The 26,055-nt window shown below is 42.7% G+C and overlaps 1 non-coding gene across 1 annotated transcript; it reads left to right on the forward strand.

Annotated features, from left to right (window-relative positions):
- Nucleotides 1-24,598: 24,598 nt before the first annotated feature.
- LOC116506872 lies at nucleotides 24,599-24,702 on the forward strand. The gene has a single exon (XR_004255086.1). It is a non-coding gene; the product is annotated as a U6 spliceosomal RNA (small nuclear RNA).
- The last annotated feature ends 1,353 nt before the right edge of the window (nucleotides 24,703-26,055 follow it).

A 26,055-nucleotide genomic window follows, 5' to 3' on the forward strand; every position in this document is an offset into this window, starting at 1 on the left:
GGAATTATTTGTTACAGAGTAATGGTGTTTGGGAAAAAAAAAAAAACTGTTCTTGCATCTAGTTGTTCTGGTGTGTAGTACTCTATAGCGTCATTTTGAGGGTAGGAGTTGAAACAATTTACGTCCATGATGCGAGGGGTTTGTAAGTATTTTCACAGCCCTCTTTTTGACTCATGCAGTGTACATGTCCTCAATGGAAGGCAGGTTGGCAGTAATTGTTTTTTTCTGCAGTTCTAATTATCCTCTGAAGTCTGTGTCTGTCTTGTTGGGTTGCAGAACCAAAGCAGACAGTTATAGAGGTGCAGATGACAGACTCAATAATTCCTCTGTAGAACTATATTAGCAGCTCCTTGGGAAATATTTTGCTTCCTGATTTGGCACAGAAAGAACATTCTTTGCTGTGCTTTTTGATGATGTTTTTGATGTTAGGTGATTGATATATTATCGTGAGACTTACCTCTTGTTCACTGATGGCCCTAGGAACTTTTTTAAATTGCTGTATTAACTGCTCATATTAGACCAACAAGAAGCTATTGAGATACAACCATGTTTCAACGGGACAGCTGTCTTTTTTCATGACTAAAGTACCCTTTGCACTAAGTTTTCCCAAAGCTCTGAAACTCATATGGATCTTTATTAAACATCCCATCAATGCTTATTTTGGAATCAGAGAAATAATTTCTCCAGTGCAGCCTAGCAGCCCAAAGTCTGAAATGCCAAGTGTTACTTTGGCTTGCCAGAGCATCCTCCCCACCCCCCCCCCCAAAAAGTATCTGGCATGAGGTCTGCAGACATATTAGAGGTTTGGAGCATTGATTTCACTTAATTTGCACTTTCTCTGCATTTATCCTGAATTTGTGTTCATCCTCAATCTTCCATATCTACTCCTGTTTGTGAAGAGTCAGAATGCACTTGACTAAATCACATCACGCTATTATTTTTGGTCCTCACCAACACAAAGCAGTTATGAGATACAGAACTGAAGGCAGCATCTTTGTTACAGTGGTTGTGTCAGATGTGACTTCATTTAATAATCAGGAAAGACTCAACCCCATTTGTTTGAAATCAAGTGTACTTTCACTAATTATAAACGAACAGTAGCAAAGCTAAGCTGAATCTGGTTAATTAGGCGCGAAAGCAAAGTATCATGTATAATTCAATCCCCTCCCCTTGGCACCCCAGTCCATAGCCCAGTTATAATGCACCCAACTGTCAGGTGGGAGATAACTTCAAAGATATCACCAGGATGGAATGCCAGACAGTTAACCTTGGCGGGAAACTCCCTTCTTCCACATGTAGGCTAACGTACCTACCTCCCAACAGCGTTGCAACAGCCCTCCCCTCGCTCCTTGAGACAGTAGCCGAGTTGGCGGTGGAATTCCCCAGGCTTATGGTTCTGGGGGATTTCAACCTGCCTACACTTGATGAACGCTCTGATGGGGCGCAGGAGTTCATGGTTTCCATGACAGCCATGGACTTGACCCAAGTAATTCGAGGTTCGACTCATTCAGCGGGTCACACACTTGACCTTGTATTTCTGTCGGAGCAGTGGACATGTGATCTAGAGTTGAAGGGCATTAAAACCTTGCCCTTGTCATGGTCTGATCACTTCCTGCTGTGGCTTGACTTTCGGAGGCCAATCCCCCACTGTAGGGAGGAGGAACCGATTAGGTGGTTCCGCCCCAGGGCCTTATGGACCCAATGGGGTTTCAGACGGCGCTTGGAGAAATACCTGACACTATCGTCCACAATTCGGTGGAGTCCTTAGTCGCTGCTTGGAATATAGCGGCAGCGGGGGCTCTAAACCGGATTGCGCCTTTGCGACCTCTCCGAGGCGGCGGATCCAGGAGGGCTCCTTGGTTCACCGAGGAACTCCGGGAGATGAAACGCCAAAAGAGACGCCTAGAGTGCCACTGGAGGGCCAGTAAATCTGAGTCAGACCGAGCACTGATGAGAGCCTTTATTAGAGCCTATCTCGTGGCAATACGGGCGGCGAAATGTTCGCATTTTTCCGCCCTTATTGCATCCGCCGAATCGCGCCCAGCCGCCTTGTTTAGAATAACCCGCTCCCTCTTGAAAGGAGGGATGCAGATGACCCTCTACAGGGTAGAGCTGAGGAATTTGTTCAGTATTTGACGGATAAAGTCGCTCGGATTCGGACAGAGCTGGACTCCAATTACACGATACCAGCCGAGGTACCGGGGGAGAGTCTTGAGCATGCTTTATGGATTGAGTTTCAACGGGCTTCTCCTGATGAAGTGGACAAGGCTATGGGAGCGGTGAGTGCCTCCACTTGTATACTGGACCCGTGTTCCTCCTGGCTGGTCTCGACCAGCAGGGTGGTGACACACGGCTGGATCCAGACGATTGTGAACACTCTCTCCGGGAGGGAATCTTCCCACCCCTCCTAAAGGATGCGGTGGTGAGACCCCTCCTGAAGAAATCGTCTTTGGACCCAGCCATTTTGAGCAATTATCGTCCAGTCTCAAACCTTCCCTTTGTAGGGAAGGTTGTTGAGAAAGTGGTGGCCTCGCAACTCTGACGGTCCTTGGATGAAGCCGATTATCTAGACTCTTTCAGTGGGTTTCAGGCCTGGTTACAGCACGGAAACTGCTTTGGTCGCGCTGATCGATGATCTCTGGCGGGCCAGGGATAGGGGTCACCCTTCTATCCTTGTGCTTCTTGACCTCTCAGTGGCCTTCGATACCATCGACCATGGTATCCTTCTGCGACGGTTGCGAGAGGTGGGGGTGGGAGACACCGTTTTGCGGTGGTTCTCCTCCTACCTCTCGGACAGGTCGCAGTTGGTGTTGGTCAGAGGGCAGAGATCGACCCCAAGGCCCCTCAAGTATGGGGTGCCACAGGGTTCGGTCCTGTCCCCCCTCCTATTTAACATCTACATGAAGCCGCTGGGTGAGATCATACGCCGGCACGGGATTAAGTATCACCAATATGCAGACGATACGCAGCTGTATCTGTCTGCCCCGTGCCAACTCAGCGAAGCAGTAGAAGTGATGTGCCAGTGCCTGGAGGCTGTTAGAGTCTGGATGGGAGCAAACAAGTTGGCACTCAATCCAGACAAGACTGAGTGGCTTCTGATGTTCCCTCCCAAAGATTGTCCAACTGTTCCATCTCTCAGGCTGGGGGGCGAAATTATACGCCCCTCAGAGAGGTTTGCAATCTGGGAGTCCTCCTGGACCCACAGCTGACTCTAGAACACCATCTGTCAGCTGTGACCAGGGGGACCTTTGCCCAGGTTCGCCTGGTGCACCAATTGCGACCCTACCTGGATCGGGAGGCCCTTCAGACAGTCACTCAGCCCTTGTGACCTCAAGACTGGATTATTGTAATGCGCTCTACATGGGGCTGCCCTTGAAGAGTGTTCGAAGACTCCAATTAGTCCAGAATGCAGCCGCGCGAGTGATTGTGGGTGCACCAAGGTACACCCACGTTACACCTATCCTCCGCGAGCTGCACTGGCTACCTATTAGTCTCCGAATCCACTTCAAGGTGCTAGTCGCTACCTATAAAGCCCTACATGGCATCGGACCTGGGTACCTGAGAGACCGCCTCCTGCCGATTACCTCTCTCAGACCAATTAGATCGCACAGGTTGGGTCTCCTCCGGATTCCATCTGCCAGCCAATGTCGGCTGGCAACTCCCCGGGGAGAGCCTTCTCTGTTGCAGCTCCGGCCCTCTGGAATGAGCTCCCTGTTGAGATCTGGATCCTTACTACCCTCCCGGCCTTCCGCAAAGCCACCAAGTCCTGGCTGTTCCAGCAGGCTGGGGGGAGCTGAGAAGCATCTACCTCCATAGAAATTGTGAATGTTGGTTTTGTTTTTAATATGTTGTCTGTCTTGTTCCCCCCTTTCCCTTGTCTTTTGTAAGCCGCCCGGAGTCCTCCGGGAGTGGGCGGCATACAAGACAAATAAATAATAATAATAATAATAATAATAATAATAATAATAATAATAATAACTCCGCCATTGCCGGTCCCAAGCCCGGATGAGAAAGGAGGAAGGTTGGGATCAGGTTGGCATCTGGTCCCGTAAAAAACCCCCCGCCAACCCATACAATATGGTGAAAAAAACAAATAAGAATTCCATACCGCATCGGTCGTCGCGCGGGTTAACAAGGGCCGCGGCGGATGTTGGGGTCCCTGGACATCCGTCGACAAGTGGGCTACAAGTGGACCAGCCAACAAAACGACAAAAATATAGTGCAGATGAAAACCGTGCCATAATGGCCTGTTACTACAACTCAGAGCCAGAAAAAAGAGGCTATTTAAAGCGAATGTATGAATTATGGAAACAACAATATCCAGATTCAATGTTAGTGAACAACGACTAGCAGATCAAAGGCGATTTATTATACGGAATAAAGTGTTTAGTGAAGTTGAACATGAGGAAATTCAGGCAAATTGCAAAACCCAAAAAACAATATCACAAGCGGAAATAACTGATATTCAAGACACAACTAAAGACATTATAGTAGAACTCCCAGAAGAAGCTCTTGGGGAGGAAATAACACCACCACCACTAGAACCAGTTATCACTGAACCAACTGATGAACTAACTCAAAAACAAAAAGAATTGAAGGATAAGATCATGGAGCATTTTCTGCTTAATGAGGAAAGGCAACGTTTACCATCACTAAAAACTGTGCCTAAGAAAATTTTGGCCCCTATCATGAAAATGGTTAATGCAGTGTTTTCAACAATTGAACCGGGATCCATCTTGGAAACAAACCAGTTAATGTACAGCGCAGCTGTAATAGTCACTAATGAACTAGGCATTAAAATTAAAGTACCTAGTCATACAACAGAAAAAGCATCAAAGCCAAAGTGGAAAATCCGTTTAGAACAAAAAATAAAAAATTAAGGGCAGATGCTAGTAACTTAAAGAACATGCATGAGCAACGGCTTAAAAACAACAAAATCATAGATCGGCTAATCAGGAGATATAGATTGGATACAAAACATCAATGAAGCTGTAGAGATTGTAAAACAGCAGATAACAGCAACAGCTAGAAAAATTGAAAGATATGAGGCACGAATCATCCAATATAAACAAAATCAGCAATTTCGATCAGATCAACGGCGTTTTTATCAAAGTCTTAATGTAAATGGTGACACCAAAAGTGAAAAACCAGAAAAACAGGCCACAGTTGAATTCTGGAAAGAATTGTGGGAAAATGCAAAGGGCTACAACAAGGAAGCAAAGTGGATACATGACTTTGAGAAAAGCATTGGCAACAAACAAATGCAAGTATTAGAAATAACAACTGAGATGGTCAAAATCGAGTTAAAAAGGTAAAGAATTGGACATCACCTGGAAGTGACCAATTACATGGTTTCTGGCTCAAATATCTGACCAGTTTACATGCAATATTGGCCAGGCAACTGAATGAAATTTTACAAAAGGGCCAAATTGATGAATGGTTGACAACTGGAAAAACATACTTGATTCAGAAAGATCCAACTAAAGGAACAACACCAGAAAACTATAGACCAATAACATGCTTGCCAACAACCTTCAAATTACTCACAGGCATTATTGCAGATAACATGATGGATTATTTGGAAACAAACAACATCTTGCCAGTAGAGCAAAAAGGCAACAAAAGAAGGAGCAGGGGCACAAAAGATCAGCTTCTAATTGATAAAATGATATTAGAAAATTGTAAGAACAGAAAAACGAACTTGAATATGGTCTGGATTGATTACAAAAAGGCATTTGACTCACTGCCACATAGTTGGATCAAAATGCTTAGAAACAACTGGCATTAGCAAAAATATTACATCCTTTACTGAAAAGGCAATGAAACAATGGAGAACTGAGTTGGCAGTAGGGAATGAGAGCTACGGAATGGTTAATATCAAGCGAGGAATTTTCCAGGGTGATTCACTTTCACCTCTTCTCTTCATCATCGCAATGATCCCACTATCAGTAATCTTAAAAAAAATGAAATTAGGCTACCAAACAGCCAAAAAAGCTGAAAAAATTTCGCATTTACTATATATGGATGATTTGAAACTCTATGGAAAGTCAGAAATAGAAATCCAATCATTGACAAATACAGTCCGAGTATTCAGCACGATATTTCAATGCAGTTTGGCATGGAAAAATGTGCCACTGTATCCATAAAAAGGGGCAAAATCACTGCATCTGAGGGAATTGAAATGCCCAATGGCCAACTAATTAAATGCAAAGAAAATGAAGCCTACAAATACTTAGGCATTCTGCAGTTGGATAACATCAAGCATGGGGAAGTAAAACTATTGTCAGACGAGAGTACACCAACAGAGTTCGGAAAATTTTGAAATCTAAATTGAATGGTGGAAATACAATCAAGGCCATAAATACCTGGGCAATACCAGTTATAAGATACACAGCTGGCATAGTTAACTGGACACAAACTGATTTGGACCTTTTGGACCGAAAAACCAGGAAACTAATGACAATGCACTACAGTTTACATCCACGTGGTGATACTGATAGACTATATCTGCCCCGAAAATCAGGTGGCAGAGGATTATTACAAGTGAAGCAAACAGTTGAAGAAGAAAAACATGCACTGGCTGATTATTTAAAAGAAAGTCAAGAACATCTATTAATCAAAGTAAAGAACAAAAATCTACTGAAGGCCCAACAGACAAAACAAGAATACAGAAAAGATGTGATAAAATCAAGAATGGAGAGTTGGCAAACAAAGCACTGCATGGTCAATTTCTGGAAAAAATAAAAGATAAAGTGGACAGGGAACAAACTTGGTTATGGTTAAAAACAGGTACATTAAAGAAAGAAACAGAGTCACTAATCCTGGCTGCGCAAGAACAAGCTATCCGCACAAATGCCATTAAGGCCAAAATCGAAAAATCCTCTGATGATGCCAAATGCAGACTTTGCAAAGAAGCTGACGAAACTGTTGATCACATTCTCAGTTGCTGTAAAAAATCGCGCAGACTGATTATAAATTGCGGCACAATTCAGTAGCACAAATGATCCATTGGAATTTGTGCAAAAATTATAATATTAAAACAGCAACAAACTGGTGGGAACATCAGCCTGAAAAAGTCACAGAAAATCAGATGGTCAAGATCTTGTGGGATTTCCGTATACAAACTGACAAAATACTGGCGCATAATACACCAGACATCACACTGGTTGAGAAAAATAAGGTCACAATCATAGACATCGCAATACCAGGTGATAGCAGGGTCGCCGAGAAGGAACATGAAAAAATCGCAAGATACCAGGACTTAAAAATCGAAATTCAACGACTATGGCACAAACCAGCAGTGGTAATTCCAGTGGTAATTGGCACACTGGGTGCTATTCCAAAAGCACTGGAATTACATTTAAAACAGTTAAAAATTGACAAAATCACCATCAGTCAAATGCAAAAAGCCGCACTGCTTGGATCTGCACGCATATTACGAAAATATGTTACGACGTCCTAGGCCCCTGGGTGGGGCCCGACTAGTAACCAATGCCAAATCCGGTGAAACAACTGGCCGCTGTGATACAATTGTACAATAATAATGTGCAGTAAGATGGTCAGGTCAGCGTCTAGAATCTTCCTCCAGCACATCATGATTCCCCTCCCAATTACCATGCCCTGTTACAATGGCAGCCGAAGCAGCAGCAAAGCAGAGGCTGACATGTTGATTTGATCATATTCCAAGAATATTTTGCACATCTGCCAGAAGGGTAGGCTTTCTTGATAACAGAATGAAATCTTCAGATTTATCCCAAGATCCATAGTATCAGAAATAATAAACACGAAAAAAACATTGTCTAGAGCTAGAGCCAGAGTTATTGACTTTCTCCTTGGTAATCATGAAGGAACACATGGAACATCTTGATGGACATATGATTTATGTCCATAATTTATATCCTAATCAAAGAGACAAGCATCCTAGAACTAAATAGAAATTATCTGACAGTGAGAACAATTAATCCGTGGAACGATTTGCCTCCCGAAGTTGTGGGTGCTCCAACACTGGAAGTTTTTAAGAAAGGACTAGACAACCATTTGTGTCACCAAGAATTAGTGACTCTTAGTAATCACATAGGTAGATTTTCTTCATAATGATATATTCCCAACCTGGCCTTCAGGTCTTCATCACTACTGTAGCTGAGTCTATCCACCTTGCTGTTGGTCACCCTTCCATTTTTCCCAGAGCCTTCTCATAATGTGTCCAAAGAAGGATCATTTGAATCTGGTTATCTGTACCTTGAGTGAGTATTCAAGTCTGATTTGTTTGATGATCTATGCTTCATTGTTTTTTTTCTTGACTGTTATGGTATATTCAGGGGTCTTCTCCAACACAAAAGTTCATTTTTGAATCAATACTCATTCTATCCTGCTTCTTCAAAGTCCAACTTTAACTTCCAGAGTGTCACAGGGAATACCATGGCTTGCATGATTCTGATCTTTGTAGGTATTCAGACATCACAGGGTCTCTTTTCTCTTTCCCAAGGCCTTCACAACTGTTCCACCAAGTGCTTTCTGCAGAGTATTTCTTGACTGCTTATTCTTTTGCTGTTATAGGGGACACGGTGGCTCAGTGGCTAAGGACGCTGGAACTGCCAGCCAAAAATGATCTGCACTCCAGAGGTTTGAGCCCAGCTCCTTGAGATGGGATGAGCTCCTGCCACTCACTCACTGGCTCCTGCCCACCCAGCAGTTCAAGAGCATGCACTATTGCAAGTAGAAATGATCTTAAAAGCAGAAGCTGTCCACCATTTTGTTATCTTCATTGTCAATTCTAAGACTGATTGTTCTTCCAGTTGTCATTAGTTTGGTTTTCTTTTTATTTAATTTTTGTCCCATTTTCTTCACTTTGCTTCTTGACTTTTACTACCTCAAACTACCAGTATCTCTCTCAATCCAGTTCACTGTATCATAAATTAAAGTGATGTGCTTTTTTTATACTTTAAACAATCTCATGGCAAAATAAAACAAAAAATCACTGATGCAGAGACCCACTTTCTGGGATGGTTTATTTTATTTTTTGGTCAATCTTTTCATAATCAAGAGAGCATTTTAAACTGTTTGAAAATTGGATTTTCCCTTTCCTTTCCTCCAAATCCTAGAAACCATTACAGTTCAAATACTATGTGCAAAAAGCCTCTTGGGCGGAGTTTTAATGATTTTTTTTTCCAGTAATAAGTTTTAAAAGTGTAAACATCTTGAAAATATGCACCGGCATGGATTAAAAACATCAAAATACAACAAATATAATGGCAATCAATTGCATACCGTTGATTAAAAAACATACATTACGGAATTGAAGCAAGAGAACAAAATCTGTAAGCCACACATGAAAACATTTTGGTGAAGAGATGAGTCTTTAATCAATTTCTAAAAGGTGATAGATTCATCCCAAATATCTGGAGCATTTCACGGAAGAGGCACCACCAGTGGTGGGCTTCCAAATTTTTTATTACCAGTTGGCTTGTGCACTCATGTGCGCTCGTGCATGGGCCTGATCCTCCTGGCATGCGCAGAAGTGTCTGGGTGGGTGGGCGGAGCTTATCACCGTTGCTACTGCCAGTTCGGCCAATCCAGACCAAACTGGGAGCAACCCACCTCTGGGCACCACCAAAAAGAAAACCCACTGGCAAGTATCTTGAAAATGACAATGACACACGAAGAAGGATGATCTCAACTATTACCTGGGAATAAAATGGAAAAGGTATACATAGAATATCCTGGTTCCATATCATTTTACGCAGGTAATCCTCGATTTACAACTATTCATTTAGTTCAAAGTTACAATAGGGCTGAAAAAATGATGTTTGACCGTTTGTAACACAACCGTTGCAGCATTGCCATGGGCACATGATAACCTTTTGTGACCTTCTGACAAGCAAAGTCAAAGGGGAAGCCAAAATCATTTTACAACTGTGTTACTAACTTAACAACTGCAGTGATTCACTTAATGATCCTGGCAAGAAAGGTCATAAAGTGGGGCAAAACTCATTTAACAACTGTCCTCGCTTAGCAACAGAAATTTTGGTCTCCATTATAGTCATAAGTCAAAAGACTGTTTGTATACCAAAAGTAGACATGGCCCTAAGTATTTAACAGTTTGAAAGAACTGTGCAATTGACATCTCTGCATGGAAACCAAATCTTGGGAGTGAGAGAGCCATGAATTTCTGAATTGTCTAACCAAACATAGGCAGTCCTTCACTCACAATGCTGCGACCATCATAAATATAAATCAATTGCCAAGCATCTGAATTGGATCAGTGACCATGGGGATGCTGCAATGGTGTGAAAAATGGTTATAAGTCATTTTTTCTCGAGATGTAACTTGTATGGTCACTAAATGAACTATTGTAAGTTTGAGGACTACCTGTATCCACTTCAACAAGCTTACTCTCCTGGAGCCAGTAGTGGGATTCAGCCAATTCGCACCACTTCAGGAAAACCGGTTGTTAACTTTCTGAGCAGTTTGGTGAACTGGTTGTTGGAAGAATCATTAGGGCAGAGAACCGGTTGTTAAATTATTTGAATCCCACCACTGCTTGGAGCTCTACCTATGCATTGGAACTAGAAATCCAAAATTCCCGGAAATCTGGGAGTTACACCTTCAACACAACTGGAAGTACAAGGCTGAAGACAGCCCTTGTATAAAATGAGTATCTATGCAGTGATGGCTAGCCTTTTTGTCATCGGTGCCAAAGTGCGCACCCACAATGCATTGCACGTGCCCCCCTGCCCTGCGCATGCATGCACAACCCACTCCCATGCTCCTCCACCCCCTTCCCATTTTTGGCTTCCAGTTGGTGCAGGAGGCTTTCCAGGCCCCAAATGGTGCATGTGGGGGCCACCCCATTTTGGGCCTGGAAGGCCTCCTATGCCAACCTGGAAGCCAAAACAGGACATGGGGGCACTGCACAAGCCCCTGAAATACAATGTGAGTGGCCCCTGCTCATGAGGCCTGCACATGCGCATGCACATCCCGCACATGTGCTCCTGGGCATGCACGGCAGAGAGCCGAGGACCAGCTGGCTGGCGGGAGACGTGGGCACATTGCAGAGGGGCTGGGGCGACGGCTGGTGTGCTCACAGAGAGGGGCTTTGTGTGCCACCTTTGGCATACGTGCTTATAGGTTCGCCATCACGGTCTTAGTGGTTTCTTCATGCAACTCCATGGAATAAAACATTTGATTCATGTATACACTGCTCTACGGAGCCATTCAGGACTCCATTTGCCCATAGAGTGACAAGAAGGCAACTCCAGGAGTAAACTCTAGACTGAATTCTGTATCTTCATGCTCTGCCTTTCAACAAGCACTGCATCAATTTTCAATTTAAAATAGGAAGAGGACCGAGAAGAAGAAAATTAGACTAGCAATGTGGGGGAAGAGAACTTCAAAAGACTCATGTGTTTTATTTCCCTTGCTACAAAATCTATTTTCCCCCTAGTTCTTTATTGCCACATGCATTCCCTGGCCGTGTTATTATAAGAAAATTGGCTTGAAACACTGGCTACAGTCAAAATATTAAACGGCATTTTTACATCCGTGCCCCCTTATTGCTTTTGAAGGGGATATTTTAGTGGTGCTGGATGTCCATTACATATAATAAGGCTGGGCTTTGCTATCACATCCAACACCTGGCAATCTCAGTATGCACTGTGCATGATGCCATGATATATCTGGAGGTAATTATTTCTATCGCCCACATAGGGTAAAGATATGAGTTTCATCACTGCTTTGCCTTCTTCTTAACCTGAAATGTCTCGTAAACTTAGTTTTTAAGGGGAAGAAACCTTTGGGGCCTTAAATTATGTTGCTGAAAATAAATCTGCAGTGAGACAAATATTCAGTGAGGCTAACTATGTCAGACTTATAGAAAGACAATCTCTAACAGAAAACAGAGTTGGAAGGGACCTTGGAGATGTTCTAGTCCAACCTCTGCTCAGCAAGAGAACCTTACACCAGTGGTGTTCAAACTCAGGCCCGTGGGCCGCATCTGCCCTGTGAGGTGCTTAGATCTGGCTCACGGGCAAGCGTGGAAATATCAAAGGGTCGGCCTGTGATGCCTCTGCCAGCCAAAATGGGGCACAGGGAGGGTCTCATGCACCCCCCACAGACCGTTTTCGGCCAGCAGAGTGCTGCAGAAAACCGTGGATGCCAAAAACAGGCCCCAGGGGGTGTGCAAGGCCCCCCCATGCCCTGTTTTGGCCAGCTGGGTGCTGCAGGAGGCATCTGTCCCTTCTCCCTCCTCCCCTCCCCAAGCTGGCCCATGGGGAGAACTACAATGCTAATTCCAGCCTTCAGAGAAATCCAGTTTGGACACCCTTGCCTTACACCATTTCAGACCAGGGGTGAAAATCCTACCGGTCAGGCCAGTTCACCCCAACTGGTAGTAAAAAAATGCTTCACAAAGTAAAAAACACAATCAGCTGTGGTGTGCAATGGTATAAACTTTTTTTAACTTTTTTTTTAGCATTTGGGGTCCGTTGCTTTTCCCAGGAGGCTTCCCTGCATCCTGCTAGGCCAAAGACGGGGGGATGGGGGGTCCGTTTTTACTTCCAGGAGGCTTTATGTCCGCATCCTGGACATAAACAGTTTCAACTTCTGCCCTCAAAATGACGCTATGGGGCACTGCACATCAGAACAACTAGACACTGGACAGTTCCCCCCGCCCATGCCATCACTCTGCTAAACAACTAATTCCCACAACACTGTCAAACTATGTAAAAAGGCAGTATTTACCATCATTATTCTCATCTTTTCTATTACCTATCTCCTTATCTTCTTGTGACTGTAACTTTGTTGCTTGTATCTTACGATTGATATTGTTTACTTAGTAACGTAGTATGAGTTATGTTGATTGCTTTTTTAGTATCCTATGGCTATCATTAAGTGTTGTATCTAATGTTTTATGATGAATGTATTTTACAATGACTATATTAATAATCTATATTGTTGTATGTATATTGAGAGTTTATGCACCGGAAACAAATTCCTTGTGTATGTAATCACACTTGGCCAATAAAGAATTCTATTCTATTCTATAGCAACAATCTATATGTGACAATATTTGATCACAGACATTTGATCATTTGACACCATCCAACATGCAATGCTTAAAAATTATTAATACAAGTTTACACATGAAGATGCAATGCATTTAACAGTAATGTTTATTTATTTGTTAGATGTGTAACCTGCTTTTCTTTCAGATTGTATGCTTAGGGTTTTCCCCTAAAACAACCCAATGAAGTTGGTTCTGAGAGAAAACTGGCCTAAGTAAGTTATTAGTTTCTCTGCTCCTGATCCCCAGGTTTACCTATACACCACAGAGGTAGCTGCAATATTCTTAAGTCAAGCAATCAATGTTACTGTCCTTTGAGATCAGTCACGAAGCAGTAAACATTGAAATATACTGGCAGCTGGCATTGAGTTTGTTTATTTGTTTTCCTGCCTTTCCCTTCCGGATTCTAAGGATGACTTACATAGTACTCTGTTCTTCTAATTTGCATAGCGATCTACATATAATTCCTACAAATGATTATATTGGTTAAGGGAGAGTGACTAGCTCAAACTCACCCACTAAATTTTCACTACTGAGGCAGAAATACACAGAGAGAAGGAGGGAGGGAGAGAGGGAGAGAGAGATAGAGGGAGAGAGAGAGAGAGAGGCAGCAGCCATGGGTTAAAAACAGAGCCATCAGTCGCAAATTAACAAATCTATCCCAAGGTAGGGAAGGGGCTTTTGAAAAAGGTTTGATACATCCATTCTTTTACCCCTGGATAGCGTATGAAATAAAACAATTCAGTCTGTTGTAGCATTTGAGCTTGATATGTCTGTTGACAATATCAGGCATATATGAATCCATGCTTAACAGTTTCTGGAAACTAACGTACAGCAACATGCAAACAGTGTAACACTATTTCCCTATTCCTTCAGTGAGACAGAATGGATATAAAAGGGTAGCAAATTTGGATTGTGGAATTAAAAGTCAAACCTGGATGCTGCAATTGTATCTTTTGGAAATCAGAATTGATATTCCAAAATTTTGAAGAGGAAAAAAGCCATTTTAGGACAAACCAGCTTAAGAGTGGTTCTTTTAAGGGCTCACTCCTGTAGTTTCATGCAAAATGAGGGGGGGGCTATTTGTTTAGAGATAGTCCTTGTTAGATATCCCCCTCCCACACTGATAGAGGTTTCCACCAACGGCCTCTGTTCCAGCTGGGAACAGAGGTTTATCCCATTGGTCAAGAGGTCTGACAGATCCCTTTAAAAGGGGATGCTGCCCAACCCTTCTTCAGCTGGATGTTTACCTGACTTGCAATAAAGAGCTGTTGTTACTGGAGCTTTATGTGCCTTCCTTTACCCGATCTAACACTGGCGACGAGGATGGGATTGGAAGGCAACTAGGCAAACAAAAAGAGCAAACGTGATCCAGCCCAGAGTATCCTGTGCAGCATTGAGCAAGCCAGCGCTAAGATGAAATTGAATCAGGATGGCTATGCACACCCCACCAACTCCGTATCATCCAGGCCACCGAGCACTGGATCATACATGCTACGATTCGAGTGTTTCCTCGAAACGAACGATCCCACGGCGTTCCTGAAGCCCGTAAGAAACCATGTTCCTCGGTTACTGTGGCCGGGAAGTGTTTGTAATGGCAAAAAATCTCTCGGAACCAACCCCACTTCAAGCAGTGTCCTGGTCTGAACTACAACAAACACTGAAGACCCACATATGCGCCCAAGCTGTCCAAATACATCTGCTGGCATGAATTCAACATCCGAAACCAGATGGAGGGTGAATCTATCAATGAGTATGTGGCGGCACTCCGGAAGCCGCAGCCTACTGTGAGTTCTGAGACCTGGATGAGCTGATTCTGGACTGCATAATTTCGGCCTGAGGAGGTTACTCGCTAAATCTAACCTCTATCTGAAGATCGCACTAGATGAGGCTAGGGCATCCGAATCAGCTGCCAAATCGACGGAAGCCCTACAGCGCCCGAGCACAACTCAGACGCTGGAAGAGTACATGCTTACATCGCGAGACTACCGAGCCCGAGAGCTCTCCGAAGCGGGAGAACAACAGCTACCACGTGCACAGTAGCTGCAGCACCAAGCCAGCGCGAAAATTCACACGCGCAAGCTCCACCTGCGCCAGCTGTGGAGGATACCATGTGATCATCTGCCATTTTCATGAGGCAACTTGTCAGCGATGCGAGCAGAAAGGGCACATTGCCAGGTGTTCCCAGAAACTTCCTACCGCCACCAGACAGTCCCAAAGGTTCACAAGCCGCCACAGTGGCCCAAATCAGGGGCTTGGCAGAAGTACCCACAGCAGTCAGAAGGTGACGATAGGATCGCCAACCATCATCTGTTATACAAATCCGCTCCGGGTGCCCAAGAAAGCTGAATGTCACTGTCCCAGTTAGACAAATCCGCTCCAGGCGCCCCAAAAAGTTGAAAGTCACTGTCCTCATTGAGGAAGAGATGGAAATCGACACCGGGTTATCACTGACCATAATTCCATAGTCAGTCTTCAAGGCAAGCAATCCCGAAGCTACAGAAGCGACACCCTCCGAAGCCCTGACATCCGTCTGCGTGATTACCAGGGAACCAGGCCCCATTATGGCCAAGGCACCTTCCGGGTGAACTACAAACAATTCAGCAAAACCTCCCCATGATAGCAATAGCAATAGCAATAGCAGTAGACTTATATACCGCTTCATAGGGCTTTCAGCCCTCTCTAAGCGGTTTACAAAGAGTCAGCATATTGCCCCCCAACATCTGGGTCCTCAATTTTACCCACCTCGGAAGGATGGAAGGCTGAGTCAACCCTGAGCCGGTGAGATTTGAACCGCTGAACTGCTGATCTAGCAGTAGCCTGCAGTGCTGCATTTAACCAATGCGCCACCCGGCTCCTCGGCTCCATGATGGTGGTCAGTGGAAACATTCAGAGCCTCCTGGCTTTATTGGTTCCAAGCTTTGGAGATGGAAGTGACCATGAGGGACGATGGCGCTGAAGGCCATCTTTAAGGAGTTTGAGGACGTTTTTGGTACCAGTTTGGGTAAGTACAAGAGAAACCCCAATTTCCTTTAGCTTGGACTCCACAATATCCCCAATTAGGGCTAAAACCTAGGAGAGTACCTTTCGCTCTCCATCCCAAAATGGACAAAGAAATTGATAAGCTTGTTAGCCAGGGCATCTTAGAGCCATTCGATCACGCACGCTGGGAGACCCAATTGTGACACCTGTCAAGCCCTGACGGGTCTGTCCGCATCTGCGCGGACTATAAGTGCACAATTAATAAAGCGTTACAACAAAGCTCACTACCCTGTACCTATTGTACAGCACCTACTACATTCTCTCGGCCCAGAAAAAATCTTTGCAAAATTGGATATGGTGCTACAAACAATTGCCAGTAGATGGTGCTAACTGTGGAGGGCCCAAAACATTGTGATGCACAGGGCTGCATTCAAATGCCACCGCCTGCAATTTGGGGTTAGTATCGCCCCTGGACTGTTCCAAAGCGTCATGGAACGACTTTGCAGGGGATTCCAGGAGTCGTCCCCTATTTCGACGACATCTTGGTATCGGCTGCAAATGAGGCACAACTTTAAAATGCGTACGAACAGTTTTGGCCAGAATTAGAGACAAGGGTCTCCGCCTCAAAAAGAAAAATGTCGATTAATGTACCAAAGGTCAAATTCCTAGGATACCTGATCGATGGGTCTAGAATCCACCTGACCTTACAAAAAAAATAAAAGCTATTAAGATGCCCCCACACCTCGCAATCAGACCGAACTGCAGGCGTTCTTCAGGCTCCTTAATTTCTACAGCATCTTTCTCAAACAGAAAGCCACCATTGCTGAACCATTACAGCACCTCCTAGCCAAGAACGCGAAATGGTCCTGGGGCAAAGCCGCATTGCCGCAGTAAAATGATACTTGTCAATGGATCCTTTCCTAGTACAATACAGCCAGACCCTGCCATTGGTGTTGACCTGTGACGCCTCTCCTTTCAGTGTCAGCACTGTCCTCAGCCATGAAAAAGTAACTTTGCAACTAATCCTCATATTTGCAGGTCTGTAAAGTTGAAGAGCATAAGAACAGTCATAGTTTCACTTAGCTAGTGCTTGGTTTAATAATGGAGTTGGGGGTCCCAATTGCGGTTGCTAAACAACTACCTGTATTATTCTTCCAAATAAAAATATGCCATCTCCAATAATTTCCATAATTCAGGCAAAACCCTGGCAAACGGAGTTGCAATTCCTAAATATTTGGAGAATCCTGGATTGGAGAATTTGACTTAAGGCATTCATTTAGCAATTCTATACATATGCAGACATGGCTGGGAGACTGACACCACTTTCTGCTTTTTTTTCTTTTCTTTTTCAATGCTTTGAGGAAAGAAAAAGAATCTCATTAGAATCAGATCTACAGTGTGTAGAGTGGCTCAGTGTGGCTCCAGGAAGTAAAATTATCATAGAGAAGTTCCTATGAAGCCCAGTTCTAACCGGCTGTTCTAGGCATGTTTATCTATGCCTGTACTGTAACCTCTCTTTTATCCTGTCTTCTATCTTTGCATGACATGGATGACTGGACAGGAGTTAATCTAACCCAGCTTTATAAAATTTTGATGCTGGGTTACAACATGGTCCAGTCACCTGAGAGCAAGAAATCGGGGGGGGGGGGGGGAATGAGCAAACCAGTGCTTTCTTTTTGGTATGTTACACTGAAAGTTATTCCTTTACTGTTTATAAACATTTGAAATGTAAAATATGTGGTTGATTTGCTTTGTGATAAATAGGGGTGATTAAATTATTCATCATGAATTGTCTGTCTGACTCTGCAATATAATTTTTAAAATCTGTTAATATTATTCATTATGGCATACACGTTTAATGAGCAACTCAGATAAGCAATCCCTGCTTCCCATGTAGTTTCCTCTGTTTGACCTATTTCTTGTTCATTTGAAAATGTTAAATTGCATTCCATTTCACATTACGCACAAATTAAAATTGATTCCCAAATTTGAGGCCTGCAATATTATGTTATGCATTTAATTTATTATAGAAGAGCCATACAACTGTATGGATGAAAAGAGGATAAATGTATGAGAATTAAATGTATAGGAATTCTTTAAAAATAATTTGGTCCAGAAATTTTCCAAGAAGAAAAGTTTAAGTTGGTCATTATGAATAGGGATTTTTCAAAGCATATTTCAGTGTATTGATTAAGGAATTATGAAAGTTGGTGCCCATAAAAGTTTGAAGAGGGATAGTGGGTGAAAATGAAATTAGAACAATTCATAGATGCCTGTTAGCCATGGCGACTCAGTAGGATCTCATATTCAGAAGCAGTGAATATCAATTAGCTGTGAGAGGTGTAGTGGGGAAAGGCGGAATATTACATTATTGTTTTATTGCATGCTTCCTACAAGGCATCTAGATTAATAACTGTAGGAATCAGAATGCTAGAATACAGATAGCTATCCAACCAGGCATGACTGTTCACTGTTGATTAGGTAATCCTTCTAAAAAGAGACTTGGCCATTGGGACTCGGACTTCATGTGCTATAATTTGGTGCTCAAATTATGTGTTCTCCTTTGCAGAGAGAGAGAGAGAGAGAGAGAGAGAGAGAGAGAGAGAGAGAGAGAGGAGAGGAGAGAGAGAGAGAGAGAGAGAGAGAGAGGCTTCTGTTTTCACTTATTAAAAGAAATTCAGATTTTTTTTAATTTTAATTTTTAATTTTATTTAATTCAAACATCATCTTCCATTAACAGTGTGTCATCTGGGTACATGTATTTGTGCAATATGAGGGTGATCTGGCTGCAACATCTGTCGCCCCATTGATCGCCAGGGTTGATTCAGCTGATCTGGCTGGCTAAGCGGGTGTCCCCTTCCTTCAGTGGTGGGTTTCAAAATTTTTAGAAACTCTTCTGTAAGTGTGGCCTGCTTTGTGGGAGTGGCTTACTGGCCATGTGACTGGGTGGAAGTGGCTTGCCAGCCATGTGACTGGGTGGGCATGGCCCACTTGTAGAATGTGGTGAAACTCACAACACTCTTGCTTAGCAATCAAAATGTTGGCTCAGAAACTCTGGCATTTGAAGCACGCAAGTCTTAAAGCTGTCAGGTTACAAGACCCTTGAACCCCTAACCCTTTAGAAAAAATCCCCAGGATGTTCAAACTGGACAGCTTTAAGACTTGTGGACTTCAACTCTCAGATTCCTCCTCCATTCATGTTGGCTCGGAAACTCTGGCATTGAAGTGTGCAAGTCTTAAAGCTGTCAAGTTACAAGACCCTTGCCACCCCTAACCCTTTAGAAAAAAAAACCCAGGGGTGTTCAAACCTGACAGCTTTAAGACTTTAAGGTTTAGATAGGACTCTTAGAGGCGGGCGAGCGATTGGTGAGCCAGCCAATCACTGAGCGGTGGGTGTGGCGAGGGAGCTGGAACCGATTCTAAATGGCACGGTAGATTTGTGGAACCTCTTCTATAGAAAGAGGTTAGAACTGGCAGGAACCCACCTCTGCCTTCCTCTCTCACCTGCTCCATGGTGTCCCTCCCGAAGCTGCACGCTCGGTGGAAGAGGCTGAACATCCCAGATAGAAGGAGTGTACCAATCTTCAGTCAAGAGCTGCACTCCCCTGCTAGAACCTCCAAACAAGCTCAAAGAAATATATAATTTCTTTCAGGCCTATGTTTCTGACTTTAGTTTCTTTTTTCAGCAATTTCTTTTCCATCCAATTGAATGAGAATCTTTAAAAATGTTAAATTCCTACCTGGTGTGGTAGAGCATTTATCTCATATACAACAACAACAACAAAAATGCAAGTATGACAAATGTATAAAGTTCTCTCTCTCTCTCTCTCTCTCTCTCTCTCTCTCTCTCTCCTCTCTCCCTCCCTCCCTCCCTCCCTCCCTCCCTCCCCTCCCTCCCTCCCTGGCAGAATCAAAGAGCCATTTGGCTCCTTCCCTGCTTATATTCCAAAATACTTGAACACCTGGCTGTGTTGCCCAGGCTTTGGGGTGAGACAGTTATGGAGTCCTGCTTTTTTCTTTAGTTTGCTATGTATAATTTTGTTGTTGCTTTCCTGGTGAACAAAAGTTTTCTCTTCTATTTTCTTCTTTTCTACTTGCCAAAGTGTGAGCTGACCGAAGAGAGTTGTTTTTGAGTTGGGTAGCCTCCAAATTTAATCAAGCAAACAATTTTAAAAATCTAGAAATACATAATAATCTCTCCTTCTCTTCAACATCCATGTCTCTCGGTCCCTCTCACAGCCCCTCTGAACCATGGTGAAAATCTAATTTTTTTTCCTATTGGTTTCTGTGGGTGTGGCTTGAGGGAGGTCATGTGACTGGGTGGGTGTGGCTATGTAGTCAAGTGATTGGGGGGGGTCAAAAGAAAGAAACTCACTTTAACAATGTCCTGCTGGAGAAGGGGGTTGGACTAGATGACCTCCAGGTCCCTCCAGGTCCCTTGGCCTAGCAGGCCTCAGGGAAGCCTCCTGGAGCAAAAACAGACACCAAAGGCTAAAAAAAAAATTAAAATAAAAAGATTGCTACCATCACACAGAACAGGTGATCGTTGGAACTTTTTTTACTTTGTTAAGCATTTTTTTTACTACTGGTTCGGATAAACGGTAGCATTTTTTATTACATTTATTACTAAGGGTTCAGAGCATTTCACCCCTGCTCTGAACCCTTTTTGTCTTGTGTCCATTCTAGGATAAATCATTCTTGAAAGAAGTTTCTAGTGATCTGAAATAAAGTCATAGACCACATATGGCCCTAAGGCTACGTATATAGATACGTCCACTTCTTACACCTAGTTTTAATAAGAAAGTCTATTAAAATTGCTTGTTTCAGCCATCCTCATTATTGAGCAGCTGAAATCCCACTGAAGTCAAATGCAATTTAAACAGCCTGAGTTCAGTGGCTCTTGAGATGGAGATAAGGGGTGAGGAAACAGAGCTAACAATCCAATCTAACATCATTCATAACATCCTGGTGCTTTAAATTTCCAGATACAACATCATTATATCCCAGGCTGTAAAGCGTGTTTCCTTGCTAGTGAATAGAGAAGCAGCTAAAATCTATTTGGGCTCCCCTGGGACTTTTTCAGTTTTCTATTGCCAGATAATACAATTCAGTTGCACAAGGTAAATGTAATATGCAAAAATGTTTCTGCTTCTGAGGAAAAGTTGTATCGTATTCAAGAGAAATTTGCAATAGAAATATTCTTCTTGTGTCATTGGAGAATATGCATTTGATAAAAGCCTTCATTCAGTATCCTCCCCCGCCCCAGTCAGATTTTTTTAAAAAGCTATAACTAAATTGTGTTTTGGGAATGATTCTATAGCTAAGATTTTGTGGTTATGGGAACACAGCAGTAGTCTTGCTTCTTAGTTTTCCCCTTTTAATTATTTTCAATTCATTTTGTAATATAGCACAGCATTTTCCGAGAATATGGGCAGAAGAATTAATTTGTCCAACAAATAAAAATATTTATCTTGCATAAAATAAAAATATTGTGTGTTTTCTACATATAGATAGATATAGCCATAGAAATGATAGGTAGATAGATAGATGATATAGAGAGAATGATAGATAGATAGATGATAGATGAGATGATAGATGATAGATGATAGATGATAGATAGATAGATAGATAGATAGATAGATAGAGATAGATAGATAGATAGATAGATAGATAGATAGATAGCAGTGACGTGCAGTGAGGGTTACCGTTGGTGAGGCAAGAGCGCAGCAGCGGAGAGAAGCAATGTCCCTGCCACTGTGTCCGACAAGCATCTCGCGTTTATGATGGACATAATGCGAGACGCCTGTAGGACACAGTGGCGGGGGTGTTTGCTTCTCACCGCTGCCGCGCTCTGCCGCCTTCGCCCCCACGCCTGTCTCTGTCCCCGCTGACATTCGCGGAGCAGGTCGGGCGGGGGTGGGTGGGCTGGCTGGCTGGGAGAAGAAGAGCGGTGAGTCCCTCCCCAGCCAGCCACAAGGCCTCACTGCTCTTCTCCTCCTCCTCCTCCTCGTCCTCCCCGCTCGGTGCTGGGCTGGCTGCAGGCCAGCGCAAGCCGCCCATGTAGAAAATGCTGGGCAGAGAAGAAATTGCTGCTGAAGAAATGCGGGCTGGTGGCCAAAGAAAACCTCTCCAGAATCACCCTTGCACTTGCCGCAGTCGCTCAAGTGCAAGACATGATTCGCTGCTCCAGATCAGGAGGTGGAGAATCGTGCCTCCTTTGCATATTAAAATTTTTTGCTTTTTAATTCTGTCTTAAACTTTTAAAAGGCGAAAAATTCCTTATGCAAAGGAGGCCCCGAGTTCTCTGGCCTCCTCCTAGTTAACACTGAGAGCAGACACCAAGCCACTGTGACTTGAAATCTGGTAGCAACTATCCTGGCTTTAATTATTTAAAAAAAAATTCTTTAAAACTCTTTCCTTTCCCTCAGGAGACTGGTGAGGCCCCGCCTGCCCTTGCCTCTAGTGACTGCACGTCCCCAGATAGATAGATAGGTAGGTAGGTAGGTAGGTAGGTAGACAGGACAGACAGACAGACAGACAGACAGTTAGATAGATAATGGGTAGGTAGGTAGGTAGGTAGGTAGGTAGGTAGGTAGGTAGGTAGGTAGGCAGGCAGGCAGGCAGACGAACAGATGTAGATCATTGATAGATAGATATGCCATTTCAGCTCCTAGGGCTGAATAAAGCTTGATACCTTAACCAATACACCATACAAATATATTTGGTGTAGATTTGAGTTGAGCGTGATTTGTTCAAATCTTCAGTCCCAATTCATTTTCTGAATCAATTTAGCAACAATTCAAATCAGGTATTTCCATATTGATTCATATTTTTGTGCACGAGCAGAAATATTTTCCCCCAAATCAATGAATATTCAGTCGATTAGTTCAGATTACTGAACTCCATAGATTGATTTAGCCAATCAAATTGGCTGTCTGAATTTCAGAAACGAATTGAAATGAAACATGTTTTAAATCAGTTTTTGCCAGATTCGTCTTATCAAGTTAGGCAAAATTGGATAGCTAGACAACTGGATACTATGGATACATAGATCTCATAAAATGGGAAATGGAAGGGAAAGAAAGAATAACACAAATCCCTATTATTAGGACAAACTTAAAAGCTACAATTTGTATGCAAAATTTTGAATTTTCTGGAATTCTTTATTAGGCAGGTTTATAGAACTTAATATATTATATTGGTGACAAGTTAGTGAAGTTAGTGTCATTTTCAAACTAAGCAACTAGAAACCAAACTCTGAAATCATAAAGGCCATTAGAACTTAATATGTCTCCTGCTTTGGACAACTCACAGGTTTTATGGCTAACAGAGAGGTAAAAAAAAAACATTGTTGCTTTTTACAGTAAAGTCAAAATTATTTAGGATGTTCCTAAATAAAACCAAAGAATCTTATAATCTCCACCTAGAGACCAATGAAATTGGCAACCTCGTAGATAAATATCTTACTTCTTCCCCATTCCTTGATTTTGAGGATCTTTTCTGATGAAAATATCAGAAGGATTTGAAATATTGCACAATGTTTACACCAGACAAGTCCTTTAGCTTGGATGTGGATTTTTTTTATGATAAACTGCAATTCTCATTTTCTGGGAACTGAAACCAATTGTTTAGTTAGATGTTTCTGTAATCGATACACATATATTTCCAAAATTACGACAGAGGTATTGGGTAAGACCTACTACTGGACAGAGTAAGGTAGGCTCTTGAGATACCTGGTCTTGGATGTCATGTAAATGCTTTGCAATTATAATTTGTTTGTCAACACACTTTTGTATTGTGATTTCTGACAATTTACATGGACAAGTCACTGCAATTTTCTTTAGCAAATTTTTTAGAGCTAAAACAGTTATGGGACTTCAGGCTGAATGACTATGGTCTGATTTTCTTTGGTTCTAACATTTCACCAGCAACTATGGTTGGCATGTTCAATATGCTGAGCTGCTTTGTGTTGTACCTCTAGGTACCTCATAGGCAACAGAAATGGGCTGACTAGAGTTCTTGTATTTGAACCTGACAAGCAGATCTCTGATTGGTCCAGGTCTTAGGAGTCCAAGTAAGCTGGTTTCTAATTGGTGCCTCATTTAATTGATCCAGTTTGAAGAAATTTCAAGATAACTAGTTCCTGGTTGGTCTGTCTTTGAACCAGGATACTGATTGGTTCCTTTTGTAGATGAACCACTAATTAATTCCTTTTGGAAAATTCCAACAGAACTGATTTCTGATTGGACAATTTTGAGCCAGGATACTCCTGGTGCTTTTTCTGTTGAGGCTGCTTCAGATTCCTACTGATTAGATAAGGGATGTTCAATCTTCAAATAGTATAAAACTGGGATCTATGCTTTACTGATGTTCAAATTCCCCTACTTTCTGTTGATGTTGTTGGAATGTTTATGGTATTCAGGAGCCCCTCTATGTAGTTGCACATGGTAGTTTGACATGGGTGGCAATACCTGTATATCTTCAAATTGAACCTTATGTCCACTATGATGCAAAACATGTTTGCAGAATGTGATTTCAAAGTGCTTTGTCATTACCTTCTTCCTAGGACAGCATATATACTAAAATTGGAACAATACAGAGAAGATTAGCATGACCCCTGCGCAAGGATGACACACACATTTGTGAAGTTCCATATTTTTAATAAATATTTTTTTTTTTAAAAAAAAAACCTTCTTCCTAGGGATGAGTGGGAATGATTAATCGGTCACCCAGCTAGCTTCAATGCCTAGTTTATGGTTAGCAATACTAGAACGATGGGCTCTTGGCTTCTAGTTCAATATGTTTAACCGCGATACCGAACTGTGTTTTTGTTATTCTGCTTTTACTATTGATGAGTGCTATTTTTTCTTACAAATCTTGGCTAGTCAGTAACTATATGATAGTTACACTTCACCTAACCCTAAGATTTTTGGACAGTGTAACTGGTAGGATATCAGGTAATTAATAAGATTATGATTTGTTTAAGACATTCCTAGGTCATTTAGTTTTGCAGTTTCCTTATAAGACTGTCCCCTTCAGTCTGGAATTCTTCCTTTCTCGTTTTATCACAAGAACGTATTATGGACAGGCAAATACTGGTCATAAGATCACATGATTTCATATGGCTGTTAGCCTAGTATCACAAATTTCCTCAGGAAATCAATTCTCACCCATGACAAGACCAATATGTCCTTTCCTTGGCAACTTTATTGATGATATTTTATTTACAATGATTTGTAGGCTGCCTACTCACCAGACTGTATGCATGTTGCAAAATTAAGGAAATTTGCATAAAGAGGCAGGAGAGCGAAAGAGAGTTTGAGAATGGTATCCGAAATAGACAAAGAGAAAAGAGGATGTCACATATGGTTCTACATATGGCTGGCAATTGCTGTTATTTTTTAAAAATCCTTATTTTTATTATATCTGATTAGAGCTGCTCAGAGCGCTGAAAAAGGGCTTTTTGCAAAACACACTGGCACTAGCAAAGCAACTCCTCTCAAAAACTGAAACAACTATATGTCTTCTGCATATTTTAGAGAGGCTGGTTCAAAGATTTTCCCTCTGCATGTGTGCATGCAGGCACTGCCCCTGAAGCACTGCCAATGCATTGGAAGTAAAATGTTGCAGACAGGGGGAATCATCATAGAGAGGCACAGGCTGTTGATACATTGGTCATTCCCAGCTGCTTTTGAAATTATAGAGATAAAGAAATCCTGTATATTTTAGCAAAAGGGTGGGGAAGGGCTCTAATCAAGCTATGTTCTAAACAAGGGGTGTTAAACTCAATTTAATTGAGGGCTGCATCAGGGCTGTGGTTGATCTCAGGGGGTTCGGGTGGCTTGACTGACTGGATGGGTGTGGCCAACTGGATGGACATGGCCAGATTGATGCCACTCTACAAACTGCTGGCATGTTTCCTCTTTGCATTGGGTAGACCGGGCCAAAGCCACGCTAGCCCGATGTTTTTTCTTCGCATTGGGTATACCAGGCCGAAGCCACGCTGGCCCAAT

The sequence above is a fragment of the Thamnophis elegans genome, chromosome 3 (assembly GCF_009769535.1).
Source record: "Thamnophis elegans isolate rThaEle1 chromosome 3, rThaEle1.pri, whole genome shotgun sequence".
Lineage (NCBI taxonomy): Eukaryota > Metazoa > Chordata > Lepidosauria > Squamata > Colubridae > Thamnophis > Thamnophis elegans.